Source organism: Cryptomeria japonica, unplaced genomic scaffold, assembly GCF_030272615.1.
Source record: "Cryptomeria japonica unplaced genomic scaffold, Sugi_1.0 HiC_scaffold_58, whole genome shotgun sequence".
Lineage (NCBI taxonomy): Eukaryota > Viridiplantae > Streptophyta > Pinopsida > Cupressales > Cupressaceae > Cryptomeria > Cryptomeria japonica.
In genome coordinates this window covers 110,001-125,000 of record NW_026728880.1, presented here as the reverse complement: position 1 = coordinate 125,000, position 15,000 = coordinate 110,001, and the positions used below count along the sequence as shown (strand labels likewise).

Genomic DNA, 15,000 nt, shown 5'->3' with positions numbered 1-15,000 from the left:
GCGCAACTCGCACGAACAGTCCCACCTCGACCCCGTAAACAAGCTTTTTTGCCTCGAAGAGTTCGTCGGAGACGAAGAAGCAACCTTCAGTGCAAACGTAGCACTCTTTTGTGCAACCGCCCAAACAACGCCCCCTCTACCCTCTGTCGAAACACTCGGCATTGCTGCTCCCTAAGGTGAGCTTCTCCTCATAGGCAATTCCGCTCTTATCCGGTCACGTTTGTGTGCCCGAATTTCGCAAGGCAACCTCCATGGGACATGGAAAAGACTCGAGAAGAGAGCTCGCTCACGGGAGAGAGAAGCCAAGGAGACCACGAGAGTGCTGAGAGTGGGACAGCGCTGAATAGGCGGGAGAAGCCTGCGCGTATAAACGGAGATATATATCCAATTGCAACGAAGGAACGTGCCAAAGATCGAGAACAATGGCAGAAATGCTAGTAACGTGCACTTCGGGACCAACGCATCACCGGAAGACAACCGCCAAACATCGAAAGAGTCGCGATGCTCCGCAACCTACGTGCAAAGCGGTCGCACACCGGGTAAGGGAGTGAGAGCCCCAAACATAGCTGGGCGAGGCGCTCACTCCGCTCTTTAATATCTCGTTAATACCGCCAAGGAAATGGCACAAGCACACACACACAAGCATCCTCGGAAGAGGACAGTTCGAGTGACAGGTCAAATCCAAGAGTTCCGAAGACTACCTCCAGGAACAATCGGGAACAAGACCGATTACAAGTCGTCGAGTCTGTTACTGGGCGAACACGAGATGCGCACAGGAAATCGATCAGCCCTCACAATGGCCCAAGGCCAGAGATCGGACTGCTACGATTTACCCCAACAATCATCGTGCCACTCTTCGCAGAGAGGTGATAGACGCCAACGAGCCCGCGCATAGCAATCGAGGTGTAAAAAGGGCGTTGAAGGCAGGAAGCCTGGACGAAAGAGGCTACGAGGTCACCTCGAAGCGGTCTAAGAATCGGGCGCACTTGGGGCGACTACCAGTGCCAACCCCTTATCCCGCGGTGCGTCCGACACACAGAAATTTCCAAGGCGGCCAAGGAGCCTCCCCGCATAGCAATCGGGGTGTGAGGTTACGGATGCAGCATTGATAGCAATCGAGGTGTGAGGCGAAGGATGCAGAAGTGAGAGCCGAGGGATGTAGCAGAGATAGCAATCGGGGTGTGTGATGCAGAAGAGATAGCAATCGAGGTGTGCGGTGGGAAGGGCCCAGCAGCCAGAATGCATGAAGCGACGGATGAAGCAGTGATGACAACCGGGCTGTGAGGAGAGGAGGGATGCAGCCAAGAAAGCAATCAGGGCTCGAGGCAAGGGATGCATCAAGGATAGCAATCATGTTGTGAGGCGAGATTCCAAAGGCTAAACGTGAGAGGCTGCAGGGTCGACTCAGAGAGGTCTATGCATGTGAGAGGCTGAAAGCAAGGTCGACTCGGAGCGGTCTATGCATCGGGCGCGCTTGGGGCGACTACCAGTGCCAACCCCTTATCCCGCGACGCGTCCGACAAAGAGAACGTTCCAAGGCGGCAGAGGAGGTTACCAGCCGAAGGATGCAGTAGCAATAACAGGTATAGTTCCGCGGCGGCCGAGAAGACTCACCGCATAGGAATCGGGATGCGAGGCGAGGGATGCGGCGGGAAGGCCCCGACGGCTAAACGGAAGAGGCTGCAGGGCCGCCTCGGAATGGTCCAAGCATCGGATGCGATTGGGACGACTACCAGTGCCAACCCCTTATCCCGCGATGCGTCCGATACACAGATAGTTCCAAGGCGGCCGAGGAGCCTCACCGCATATCAATCGGGGTGCGAGGCGAGGGATGGGGCGGGAAGGCCCCAACGGCTAGACGGAAGAGGCTTCAGGGCCACCTCGGAATGGTCCAAGCATCGGACGCGCTTGGGGCGACTGCCAGTGCCAACCCCTTATCCCGCGATGCGTCCGATACACAGATGGTTCCAAGGCGGCCGAGGAGCCTCACCGCATAGCAATCGGGGGTGCGAGGCGAGGGATGGGGCGGGAAGGCCCCAACGGCTAGACGGAAGAGGCTTCAGGGCCGCCTAGGAATGGTCCAAGCATCGGACACGCTTGGGGCGACTACCAGTGACAGCCCCCTATCCCGCGATGCGTCCGATACGAAGATGGTTCCAAGGCGGCCGAGGAGCCTCACCGCATAGCAATCGGGGTGCGAGGTGGGGGATGCGGCGAGATGGCCCCAACGGCTAGACGGAAGAGGCCACAGGGCCGCGTCGGAATAGTCCAAGCATCGGACGCGCTTGGGGCGACTACCAGTGACAACCCCTTATCCCGCGATGCGTCCGATACGAAGATAGTTCCAAGGCGGCCGAGGAGCCTCACCGCATAGCAATCGGGGTGCGAGGTGGGGGATGCGGCGAGATGGCCCCAACGGCTAGACGGAAGAGGCTGCAGGGCCGCCTCGGAATAGTCCAAGCATCGGACGCGCTTGGGGCCACTACCAGTGACAACCCCTTATCCCGCGATGCGTCCGATACGAAGATAGTTCCAAGGCGGCCGAAGAGCCTCACCGCATAGCAATCGGGGTGCGAGGTGGGGGATGCGGCGAGATGGCCCCAACGGCTAGACGGAAGAGGCCACAGGGCCGCCTCGGAATAGTCCAAGCATCGGACGCGCTTGGGGCGACTACCAGTGACAACCCCTTATCCCGCGATGCGTCCGATACGAAGATAGTTCCCAGGCGGCCGAGGAGCCTCACCGCATAGCAATCGGGGTGCGAGGCGAGGGATGCGGCGAGATGGCCCCAAAGGCTAGACGGAAGAGGCTGCAGGGCTGCCTCGGAATAGTCCAAGCATCGGACGCGCTTGGGGCGACTACCACTGCCAACCCCTTATCCCGCGATGCGTCCGATACACAGATAGTTCCGAGGCGGCCGAGGAGGTGGGGGATGCAGCGAGATGGCCCCAACGGCTAGACGGAAGAGGCTGCAGGGCCGCCTCGGAATAGTCCAAGCATCGGACGCGCTTGGGGCGACTACCAGTGACAACCCCTTATCCCGCGATGCGTCCGATACACAGATAGTTCCGAGGCGGCCAAGGAGCCTCACCGCATAGCAATCGTGGTGCGAGGTGGGGGATGCGGCGAGATGGCCCCAACGGCTAGACGGAAGAGGCTGCAGGGCCGCCTCGGAATGGTCCAAGCATCGGATGCGCTTGGGGCGACTACCACTGCCAACCCCTTATCCCGCGATGCGTCCGATACACAGATAGTTCCAAGGCGGCCGAGGAGCCTCACAGCATAGCAATCAGGGTGCGAGGCGAGGGATGCGGCGAGAAAGCCCCAACGGCTAGAGGGAAGAGGCTTCAGGTCCGCCTCGGAATGGTCCAAGCATCGGACGCGCTTGGGGCGACTACCAGTGACAACCCCTTATCCCGCGACGCGTCCGATACACAGATAGTTCCAAGGCGGCCGAGGAGCCTCACCGCATAGCAATCGGGGTGCGAGGCGAGGGATGCGGCGAGAAGGACCCAACGGCTACACGGAAGAGGCTTCGGGGCCGCCTCGGAATGGTCCAAGCATCGGACGCGCTTGGGGCGACTACCAGTGACAACCCCTTATCCCGCGACGCGTCCGATACACAGACAGTTCCAAGGCGGCCGAGGAGCCTCACCGCATAGCAATCGGGGTGCGAGGCGAGGGATGCGGCGAGAAGGACCCAACGGCTACACGGAAGAGGCTTCGGGGCCGCCTCGGAATGGTCCAAGCATCGGACGCGCTTGGGGCGACTACCAGTGACAACCCCTTATCCCGCGACGCGTCCGATACACAGATAGTTCCAAGGCGGCCGAGGAGCCTCACCGCATAGCAATCGGGGTGCGAGGCGAGGGATGCGGCGAGAAGGACCCAACGGCTAGACGGAAGAGGCTTCGGGTCCGCCTCGGAATGGTCCAAGCATCGGACGCGCTTGGGGCGACTACCAGTGACAACCCCTTATCCCGCGACGCGTCCGATACACAGATAGTTCCAAGGCGGCCGAGGAGCCTCACCGCATAGCAATCGGGGTGCGAGGCGAGGGATGCGGCGAGAAGGACCCAACGGCTAGACGGAAGAGGCTTCGGGTCCGCCTCGGAATGGTCCAAGCATCGGACGCGCTTGGGGCGACTACCAGTGACAACCCCTTATCCCGCGACGCGTCCGATACACAGATAGTTCCAAGGCGGCCGAGGAGCCTCACCGCATAGCAATCGGGGTGCGAGGCGAGGGATGCGGCGAGAAGGACCCAACGGCTAGACGGAAGAGGCTTCGGGTCCGCCTCGGAATGGTCCAAGCATCGGACGCGCTTGGGGCGACTACCAGTGACAACCCCTTATCCCGCGACGCGTCCGATACACAGATAGTTCCGAGGCGGCCGAGGAGCCTCACCGCATAGCAATCGGGGTGCGAGGCGAAGGATGCGGCGAGAAGGACCCAACGGCTAGACGGAAGAGGCTTCGGGTCCGCCTCGGAATGGTCCAAGCATCGGACGCGCTTGGGGCGACTACCAGTGACAACCCCTTATCCCGCGACGCGTCCGATACACAGATAGTTCCAAGGCGGCCGAGGAGCCTCACCGCATAGCAATCGGGGTGCGAGGCGAGGGATGCGGCGAGAAGGACCCAACGGCTAGACGGAAGAGGCTTCAGGGCCGCCTCGGAATGGTCCAAGCATCGAACGCGCTTGGGGCGACTACCAGTGACAACCCCTTATCCCGCGACGCGTCCGATACACAGATAGTTCCGAGGCGGCCGAGGAGCCTCACCGCATAGCAATCGGGGTGCGAGGCGAGGGATGCGGCGAGAAGGACCCAACGGCTAGACGGAAGAGGCTTCAGGGCCGCCTCGGAATGGTCCAAGCATCGGACGCGCTTGGGGCGACTACCAGTGACAACCCCTTATCCCGCGACGCGTCCGATACACAGATAGTTCCGAGGCGGCCGAGGAGCCTCACCGCATAGCAATCGGGGTGCGAGGCGAGGGATGCGGCGAGAAGGACCCAACGGCTAGACGGAAGAGGCTTCAGGGCCGCCTCGGAATGGTCCAAGCATCGGACGCGCTTGGGGCGACTACCAATGACAACCCCTTATCCCGCGACGCGTCCGATACACAGATAGTTCCGAGGCGGCCGAGGAGCCTCACCGCATAGCAATCGGGGTGCGAGGCGAGGGATGCGGCGAGAAGGACCCAACGGCTAGACGGAAGAGGCTTCAGGGCCGCCTCGGAATGGTCCAAGCATCGGACGCGCTTGGGGCGACTACCAGTGACAACCCCTTATCCCGCGACGCGTCCGATACACAGATAGTTCCGAGGCGGCCGAGGAGCCTCACCGCATAGCAATCGGGGTGCGAGGCGAGGGATGCGGCGAGAAGGACCCAACGGCTAGACGGAAGAGGCTTCAGGGCCGCCTCGGAATGGTCCAAGCATCGGACGCGCTTGGGGCGACTACCGTTGCCAACCCCTTATCCCGCGATGCGTCTGATACACAGATAGTTCCGAGGCGGCCGAGGAGCCTCACCGCATAGCAATCGGGTTGCGAGGCAGATTATTGGGAAGGGAACCCCCTGGGATGCGGCTCAAGCAGTGCCCAAAGGGACTGGAATGCGGAATCACATCGAGAGACCCAAATGCTATACGAGGGCTCAAATCGAATTATCGATTTGGCCACGACATGGACGCATCGGAACGACTACCTTTGCCGAACCACTCGCAATTGCATCCATACCGAAACCAATAGACATTTCCGTTAGAGCCCTCGCATAGCATTCGGGAATCTCGCATGCCCCTCTAAATCGACCAATGCTGGCGCTCAATGAAAATCCGAGCGCTACCACCGTTCGAGCGCCAGCATTGGTCGAGTTAGAGGGGCACGGGGGAGAATGCTCCAGTCAACACCTCCCCTATATAAGTTATTTGTCCGATTCTCGCACAACCGTAGTCTGCCTCGTCGAATCAAACAACGGTCCCAGATTCCGACTTCCGTTCCGTAGAGACCCAAAAGCTAGATGGAGGCTCGCAAGAAAGAGAGTCGGCGCATAGCAATCGGGTTTCTCGAACGTTTAGGGACCGAGCTCACTTGCGGATAGGGCAAAATCCGCCAAGCAACCCAAAAGCTAGACGGGGGCTCGAATCGAATCGCCTAGGCGGCCACAACAACGACGTGTTGGATCGACTACCAGTGCCAAACCATTCAGCAAGACTAGTCTGTGTCGAGGCCGGATAGAGATTCTCAGAGAGCGCCCGCATAGCATTTAGGAGACCTGCCGCGTCCCTCACACTCGACAAATGGTGGTGCACGTTTATAAATCCGAGCGATCCCAACCCTTTCAAGCACCAACATCGGTCGAGATAGAGGGGCACGGAGGGGGCTGCGTGAGACAACACAGTCCCCTATATAAGTTATTTGTCCGATTCTCACACATCCGAAGAATGGTCATCAAATCGGACAACAGCCCAAACTTCCGACTTCCGTCCCAGAAAGCCCAAGAGCTATCTAAAACGTTCATGGCCGGAACTCGATCGCGGCTATACCAGTCCGCCAAGCAACCCAAAAGCTAGACTGGAGCTCTAGTCGAATCACCTCTGTGGCCATTGCAAGGACGTGTTGGAGCGACTACCATTGCCGAACCATTCCGCAGGTCGAGTCCATACCAAGGCCGCATAGAGATTCACGATGAGCTCCTGCATAGCAATCAGGAGACTTGCCGTGTCCATCACAATCGATAAATCCTGGTGCAAGATTTTTGCATCCGAGCGCTCCAACCAGTCGAGCACCAGCATCAATCGACATAAACGGGCACGGGGGGAGGATGCTCGAGAACACTACCTCCCCTATATAAGTTATTTGTCCGATTCTCAAGCAGCCGAAGTCTGGTCATCGAATCGGGTCAAAGACCACAACTTCCGACTTTACCCACAATGCAAGTCATCGAATCGAACATCGGCCCCCGAGTCGGACTCCATGCGTATGTCAGGTCATCGGACCCAAATTCCGCCTTCCTGCGCATGGCGGGCCATCAATATCAACTCGGTCATCGGACCCAAACTCCGCCTTTTTGCGTATGGCACGCCTTCAAATCGGTCATCGGACCCAAATTCCGCCTTCCTGTGCATGGCGGGCCATCAACATCAACTCGGTCATCGGACCCAAATTCCGCCTTTCTGCGCATGGCACGCCATCAACTCGGTCATCGGACCCAAATTCCGCCTTCCTGCGCATGGCAGGTCATCGGACACAAATTCAGACCTCGCCAATATGCCTACGTATCGAATCGGTCATCGGACCCAACTTCCGACTTCATCCATACTGTAGGGTCTTTGAGGTTGGCGCGGTGCGCTCAACCCAGGGAGTCGACCCATCGAAGCATACACCTCCCCTATATAAGCTATTTGTCCGATTCCCACACCTGTGTAGTTTGCACCTCTGACCAGGACATCGACCCCAACTTCCGAACTCGACTGCAACGACGGCACCAGCGCCTTGGTGCGCACCTTGCGACGCACAGTCCCAACATTCGCCTTCCTGCACATGGCAGGTCATCGGACCCAAATTCCGACCTCGCGAGTATGCCTACATATCGAATCGGTCATCGGACCCAACTTCCGACTTCATCCATACCGTAGGGTCTTTGAGGTTGGCGCGGTGCGCTCAACCCGGGGAGTCGACCCAACGAAGCATACACCTCCCCTATATAAGCTATTTGTCCGATTCCCACACCTGTGTAGTTTGCACCTCCGATCAAGACATCGACCCCAACTTCCGAACTCGCCTCCAACGACCGAACCAGCGCCTTGGTGCGCACCTTGCAACGCACAGTGCCAACATTCGCCTTCCTGCACGTGGCAGGTCATCGGACCCAAATTCCGACCTCGCGAGTATGCCTACATATCGAATCGGTCATCGGACCCAACTTCCGACTTCATCCATACCGTAGGGTCTTTGAGGTTGGCGCGGTGCGCTCAACCCGGGGAGTCGACCCAACGAAGCATACACCTCCCCTATATAAGCTATTTGTCCGATTCCCACACCTGTGTAGCTTGCACCTCCGATCAGGACATCGACCCCAACTTCCGAACTCGACTAAAAAGACCGCACCAGCGCCTTGGTGTGCACCTTGCAACGCACAGTGTCAACATTCGCCTTCCTGCACATGGCAGGTCATCGGACCCAAATTCCGACCTCATGAGCATACCTACTAATCGAATCGGTCATCGGACCCAACTTCCGACTTCATCCATACCGTAGGGTCTTTGAGGTTGGCGCGGTGCGCTCAACCTGGGGAGTCGACCCATCGAAGCATACACCTCCCCTATATAAGCTATTTGTCCGATTCCGACACCTGTGTAGTTTGCACCTCCGCTCAGGACATCGACCCCAACTTCCGAACTCGCCTGCAACGACCGAACCAGCGCCTTGGTGCGCACCAAAAGTGCGCACTTTTGGAGGGCACTTTTCTGCGCTCCAAAGGTGCGCACTTTTGGAGGGCACTTTTTGGAGGGCACTTTTCTGCGCTCCAAAGGTGCGCACTTTTGGAGGGCACTTTTTGGAGGGCACTTTTCTGCGCTCCAAAGGTGCGCACTTTTGGAGGGCACTTTTTGGAGGGCACTTTTCTGCGCTCCAAAGGTGCGCACTTTTGGAGGGCACTTTTTGGAGGGCACTTTTCTGCGCTCCAAAGGTGCGCACTTTTGGAGGGCACTTTTTGGAGGGCACTTTTCTGCGCTCCAAAGGTGCGCACTTTTGGAGGGCACTTTTTGGAGGGCACTTTTCTGCGCTCCAAAGGTGCGCACTTTTGGAGGGCACTTTTTGGAGGGCACTTTTCTGCGCTCCAAAGGTGCGCACTTTTGGAGGGCACTTTTTGGAGGGCACTTTTCTGCGCTCCAAAGGTGCGCACTTTTGGAGGGCACTTTTTGGAGGGCACTTTTCTGCGCTCCAAAGGTGCGCACTTTTGGAGGGCACTTTTTGGAGGGCACTTTTCTGCGCTCCAAAGGTGCGCACTTTTGGAGGGCACTTTTGTGCACTCCAAAGGTGCGCACTTTTGGAGGGCACTTTTCCTGTGCTCCAAAGGTGCACACCTAGGTGAGCACCTTCGACCACACCTTGTAGCACACCAAACTCTGACTTTCGACTTCATCCGCAATGCAGGGTCTTTGAGGTTGGCGCAATGCGCACAACCAGGGGAGTCGACCCATCAAACCCAACACCTCCCCTATATAAGCTATTTGTCTGATTCTCATACATGCGTAGCCTGCAGGAGCAATTAGGACATCGACCCCAACTTTCGGCTTCTAAACGAAAACAAGGTCTTTGAGGTTGGTGTAATGCGAACAACTAGGGGAGTCAACCCATCAAACCCAACACCTCCCCTATATAAGCTATTTGTCTGATTCTCATACATGTGTAGTCTACAGGAGCAATTAGGACATCGACCCCAACTTTTGACTTCTTAACGAAAACAAGGTCTTTGAGGTTGACGTAATGCGCACAACCAGGGGAGTCGACCCATCAAACCCAACACCTCCCCTATATAAGCTATTTGTCCGATTCTCATACATGTGTAGCCTGCAGGAGCCATTAGGACATTGACCCCAACTTTTGACTTCTTAACGAAAACAAGGTCTTTGAGGTTGGCGTAATGCGCACAACCAAGGGAGTTGACCCATCAAACCCAACACCTCCCCTATATAAGCTATTTGTCTGATTCTCATACATGTGTAGCCTGCAACAACGATTAGGACATCCACCCCAACTTCTGAATTCGTCTGCGTTGACCGCACCAAAGGTGCACGCCTTGGTGCTCACCAAAATCCGACTTCCGACTTCTTCTGCTATGCGGGGTCTTTGAGGTTGGCGCAGTGCGCACAACCAGGGGAGTCAACCCACCGAATGCAACACCTCCCCTATATAAGCTATTTGTCTGATTCTCATACATGCGTAGACTGCAGCAATGATTAGGACATCCACCCCAACTTTTGACTTCTTAAACAAGACAGGGTCTTTGAAGTTGGTGCAGTGCACACAACCAGGGGAGTCGACCCATCAAACGCAACACCTCCCCTATATAAAGCTATTTGTCCGATTCTCATACGTGTAGTCTGCAGCAGCGATTAGGACATCGACCCCAACTTCCGAATTCGTTTGCATTGACCGCACCAAAGGTGCACGCCTTGGTGTGCACCCTGGAGTGCACTTTGGTGCTCACCTCGGTGCACTTTGGTGTGCACCTCGGTGTGCACCAAAGGTGCGCACCTTGGAGCGCACCAAAGGTGTACACTTTGGAGCGCACCACATAGGGTCTTTGAGAGGTTGGCGCAGTGCGCACACCAAGGTGGGTGTTGAGGTGCGTGCCGAGGTGGGTGGGTGCTAGGGTGCGCTCCATGGTGGGTGCCAGGGTGGGTGCGTGCTAGGGTGGATTCCAAAGAGGGTCATAGGGTGGGTGCCAAGGTGGGTTGGTGATATAGTGGGTTCAAAGGTGGGTACTAGGGTGGGTTCCAAGGTGGGTCACAAGTTGGGTGCCAGGATGCGTGGGTGTTAGGTTGGGTGCCAAGGTGGGCTCCTGCGTGGGTGGGTGCTAGGGTGGGTTTCAAGGTGGACGCGAGGGCGGGTGCCAAGGTGGGTAACAAGTTGGGTGTTAGGATGGGTGAGTGCTAGAGTGGGTGCCAAGGTGGGTGGGTGCTAAGGTGGATGCCAAGGTGGTTCACAGGGTGGGTGGGTTCTAGGGTGAGTTCCAAGGTGGGTCACAGGTTCAGTGCTAGGGTGGGTGTCAAGGCGGGTGTCGAGGTGCCTGGGTGCTAGGGTGTGGATGCCAATGTGGGTCATAGGGTGGGTACTAGGGTGGGCTGCAATGTGGGTGCCAAGGTGGGTAACATGCTCGGTGGGTTCTAAATTGGGTGCCAGGGTGGGTGTGCACCCACCTTGCCCGAGGTGGGTGCCAAGGTGCCAGTGTGGGTGGGTGCTAAGGTGGATGCCAAGGTGGGTGAGAAGGTGGGTGATAGGTTGAGTGGTAGGATGGGTGGGTGCCAAGATGGGTCACAGGGTGGGTGCAAGGGTGGGTAGGTGCTAGGGTTGGTGTCAGGGTGGGTGGGTGCTAGGTTGGGTTCCAAGGTGGGTGCGAGGGTGAGTGTCAAGGTGGGTCACAGGTTAGGTGCTAGGATGGGTGAGTGCTAGGGTGCAAAGGTGCCAGGGTGGGTGCTAGGATGGGTCGATGCTAGGGTGAGTGGCAAGGTGGGTCCACAAGTGTCAAGGTGGGTGCCGAGGTGGGTGCCAAGTCGGCGACTGCTATGGTGGATGCCAAGGTGGGTCACGGGGTGGGTGCCAAGTTGCTAGGTTGGGTTCCAAGGTGGGTGCCAACGTGGGTGCTAGGGTGCGTGGGTTAAAGGGTGTGTCACAACGTGGGTGCCAGGATGGGTGCGCACCCACACTGGCCAAGACGGGTGCGGGTGCAAGGTTGGGTTCCAAGCCCGGTCACAGGCTGGGTGCTAGGATGGGTGGGTGCCAAGGTGGGCACCAGGGTGGGTGCACCCACCCTGGCCAAGGTGGGTCACGGGGTGGGTCCTAGGGTGGGTAACGGGGTGGGTACTAAGGTGCGTGCCAAGGTGGGTCATAGGGTGGGTGCCAAGGTGGGCACCAGGGTGGGTGTGCACCAACCCTAGCCAGGGTAGGTCACGGGGTGGTTGTCGGGGTGGGCGTCAAGGAGCCAAGGTGGGTGGCAAGTAGCCAAGTTGCGTGCCAAGGTGGGTGTCGGGGTGGGTGCCAAGGATCCAAGGTGGGTGCCAAGGAACCAAGGTGGGTGTCTGGGTGGGTGCCGAGGTGGGAGCCAGGGTGGGTCCCAAGGTGAGTGCAAAGGTGGGTGCCAGGGTCAAGGTGAGTGCCAATGTGGGTTCCAAGGTGCCAGGGTCAGGGTGAGTGCCAATGTGGGTTCAAAGGTGCTAAGTTGGGTGCGAGGTTGGGTGCGAGGGTGGGTGGGTGCCAAGGTGTGCTAGGTGGAAGCCCGGGTGGGTCGGCATCCCATGGGTGTCGAGTTGGGTGCCTGATGGGTGCTTCTTGTCAAGTTTTAGTCGTCGGGACTCATTTCGAGCCTTAGAGGTCGTTTCTTGTCCGGTTGCCCTGTCTTCGACCTGGGAACCCAATTTTGGTCCTCGGGTCCCATTTTTTTTTGTCTCGCATCCCACTTTTGGCCTGTGGCCTTTTCGGGGTCGATTCTCGTTTTGGGCATCAGAGCATGTTTCTTCTCCTAAAACCCAATATTTGTTTATTAAGTCTCGGAACACATTTTTGTTCTCGTGGACCCATCATGGGTCTTGGAACGCATTTGTGGTCCTTGGGTCCCATTTTGCATCCCGAAACTTGTGTTTTGGTGCTTGATCCCTATTTTGGGTGCCCACCTTGCACCAAGTGCGCACCCGGGGCAAACCGAGCGCCTTGGTGCACCGGGGCAAGATCGAGCGTGCACCCGAGGCGCCCCGAACATGCACCAAGGTGCACTCGGCCCACATGTGAGCGCAGGTCGTTGCGCCCGAGGTGGTGTGTGGGCACCGCGTTGCAGACGGGACACTGCACGCACACGACGCCCCCTCCAGGTGCACGCACGTAGGCCGGGCCGGGTGCACACCCGACGCCCTAGCAAGGTGCGCGCACCCGGGCAGGGCTCACACTTGGCGAACGGGGCGCACTTCGCGAGGGAGGGTGTGCACCTCGACGGGGGTGGGTGGCCGGGGTGGATTCGCACGTGGGTCGCGGTTTGCTAAGTACACACTGCGACAAGCTCATAACGGGTGCGATCATACCAGCATTAGTGCACCGGATCCCATCAGAACTCCGCAGTTAAGCGCGCTTGGGCCGGAGTAGTACTGGGATGGGTGACCTCCCGGGAAGTCCCGGTGTTGCACCCTTTTTTAGTTTTTCGCCGGGCGTCGCAATGCTATTTGAATAAACCTTTTGCCCGTTTGCGTTCTCGTCGGGGCCGGGCCGGGCCGGGGTGCGCTGCCCGCACTACCGCGCGCGCGGGGGCGACACCGAGCGCGCACCCGAGGCACCCCGAGCACACAGGCCACGGTGCAACCCGGGCGTTGTGCGCGCACCCCGGTGCGCCCGAGGTGCTGCGCGCGCACCCAGGTGAAATCGGTGTGCACCTCGGCCAGTGCGCGCTCGGTCGAGTCGCGCACGTTGGCCAAGGTGCACGGTGATGTTTCTTACTCTAAGGTTCCGCACCAGACGCCCGGGACAGGTGAGCGAAGCTGGGCGGGGCCGGGTGCGCGGCCGGGGCAGGTGCACGCAGCTGGAGAGAGCTTTGGAGCACACTTCGGAGCGCACCAATGATGCGCTCCATTCAAAAGTTTCCTGAAAAGGCAAAAAAAGTTGAGATTATAGAATTTCCCACTTGAGAGATTGTAAAAAAAAAAAATTTAAAATGAAGGAAACGCGGGTGCCAAGGTGTGCGCAGCCCAGCCAAGGTGTGCGCACCAAGGCGCCCACCCTGGCGAAGGTGCACGCAAGGTGCGCACCCGAGGCAAACCGGACAATTAACCCAACTTTCGACTTCGCGCGCACCTTGGAGCGCACTTCGGAGCGCTCCTTGGTGCGCACCAATCTTGGGCACCTCGGAGTGCACCATGGCGCCCACCAAGGTGCGCACCCGGGGCAAACCGAGCTCCGACTTCGTGCGCACCTTGGAGCGCACGAAAGGTGCGCACCATGGCGCCCACCAAGGTGCGCAGCCCAGCCAAGGCGTGCGCATCAAGGTGCGCACCCTGGCGAAGGTGCGCACCCGGGGCAAACCGAGCTCCGACTTCGTGCGCACCTTGGAGCGCACAAAAGGTGCGCAACCCAGCCAAGGTGTGCGCACCCCGGTCAAACCGAGCTCCGAATCGTGCGCACCAGAGGTGCACGCCATCGTGCGCACCTTGGAGCACACTTCGGAGCCCTCCTTGGTGCGCGCCGATGTTGCGCACCTCGGAGCGCACCCGGGGAAAACAATGCAATTAACCCGACTTTCGACTTCGTGGGCACCTCGGAGCGCTCTCGGGTTCGCACCTCGGAGCACACCGAGGTGCGCACCTTTGATGCGCTGCCTTCACCAATTTCCAGAAAAGGCAAGAAAACATTGAGAAGGTGTGCGCACCGAGGTGCCCACCCTGGCGAAGGTGCACGCGAGGTGCGCACCCGGGGCAAACCGGGCTCCGACTTCGTGCACGCCGCACCTTGGAGCACACTTCGGAGCGCTCCTTGGTGCGCACCAGGGCGCGCAACCCAGCCGAGGTGCCCACCCCGGCGAAGGTGCACGCGAGGTGCGCACCCGGGGCAAACCGGGCTCCGACTTCGTGCACGCCATGGTGCCCACCGCGGCGAAGGTGCACGCGAGGTGCGCACCCGGGGCAAACCGGGCTCCGACTTCGTGCACGCCGCACCTTGGAGCACACTTCGGAGCGCTCCTTGGTGCGCACCATGGTGCCCACCAGGGCGCGCAACCCCGCCGAAGGTGCACGCGAGGTGCGCACCCGGGGCAAACCGGGCTCCGACTTCGTGCACGCCGCACCTTGGAGCACACTTCGGAGCGCTCCTTGGTGCGCACCATGGTGCCCACCAGGGCGCGCAACCCCGCCGAAGGTGCACGCGAGGTGCGCACCCGGGGCAAACCGGGCTCCGACTTCGTGCACGCCGCACCTTGGAGCACACTTCGGAGCGCTCCTTGGTGCGCACCAGGGCGCGCAACCCAGCCGAGGTGCCCACCCCGGCGAAGGTGCACGCGAGGTGCGTACCCGGGGCAAACCGGGCTCCGACTTCGTGCACGCCGCACCTTGGAGCACACTTCGGAGCGCTCCTTGGTGCGCACCATGGTGCCCACCAGGCCGCGCAACCCAGCCAAGGTGTGCGCACCAAGGTGCACGCGAGGTGCGCACCCGGGGCAAACCGGGGTCCGACTTCGTGCACGCCGCACCTTGGAGCACACATCGGGGCGCTCCCGGGTTCGCACCGGCGTTGCGCACC

General features: G+C 59.3%; 1 non-coding gene across 1 annotated transcript; it reads left to right on the top strand.

Annotated features, from left to right (window-relative positions):
* Window positions 1–12,786: 12,786 nt before the first annotated feature.
* On the top strand, window positions 12,787–12,905 carry LOC131863262 (5S ribosomal RNA). Its single transcript, XR_009362194.1, has one exon. It is a non-coding gene; the product is annotated as a 5S ribosomal RNA (ribosomal RNA).
* The last annotated feature ends 2,095 nt before the right edge of the window (window positions 12,906–15,000 follow it).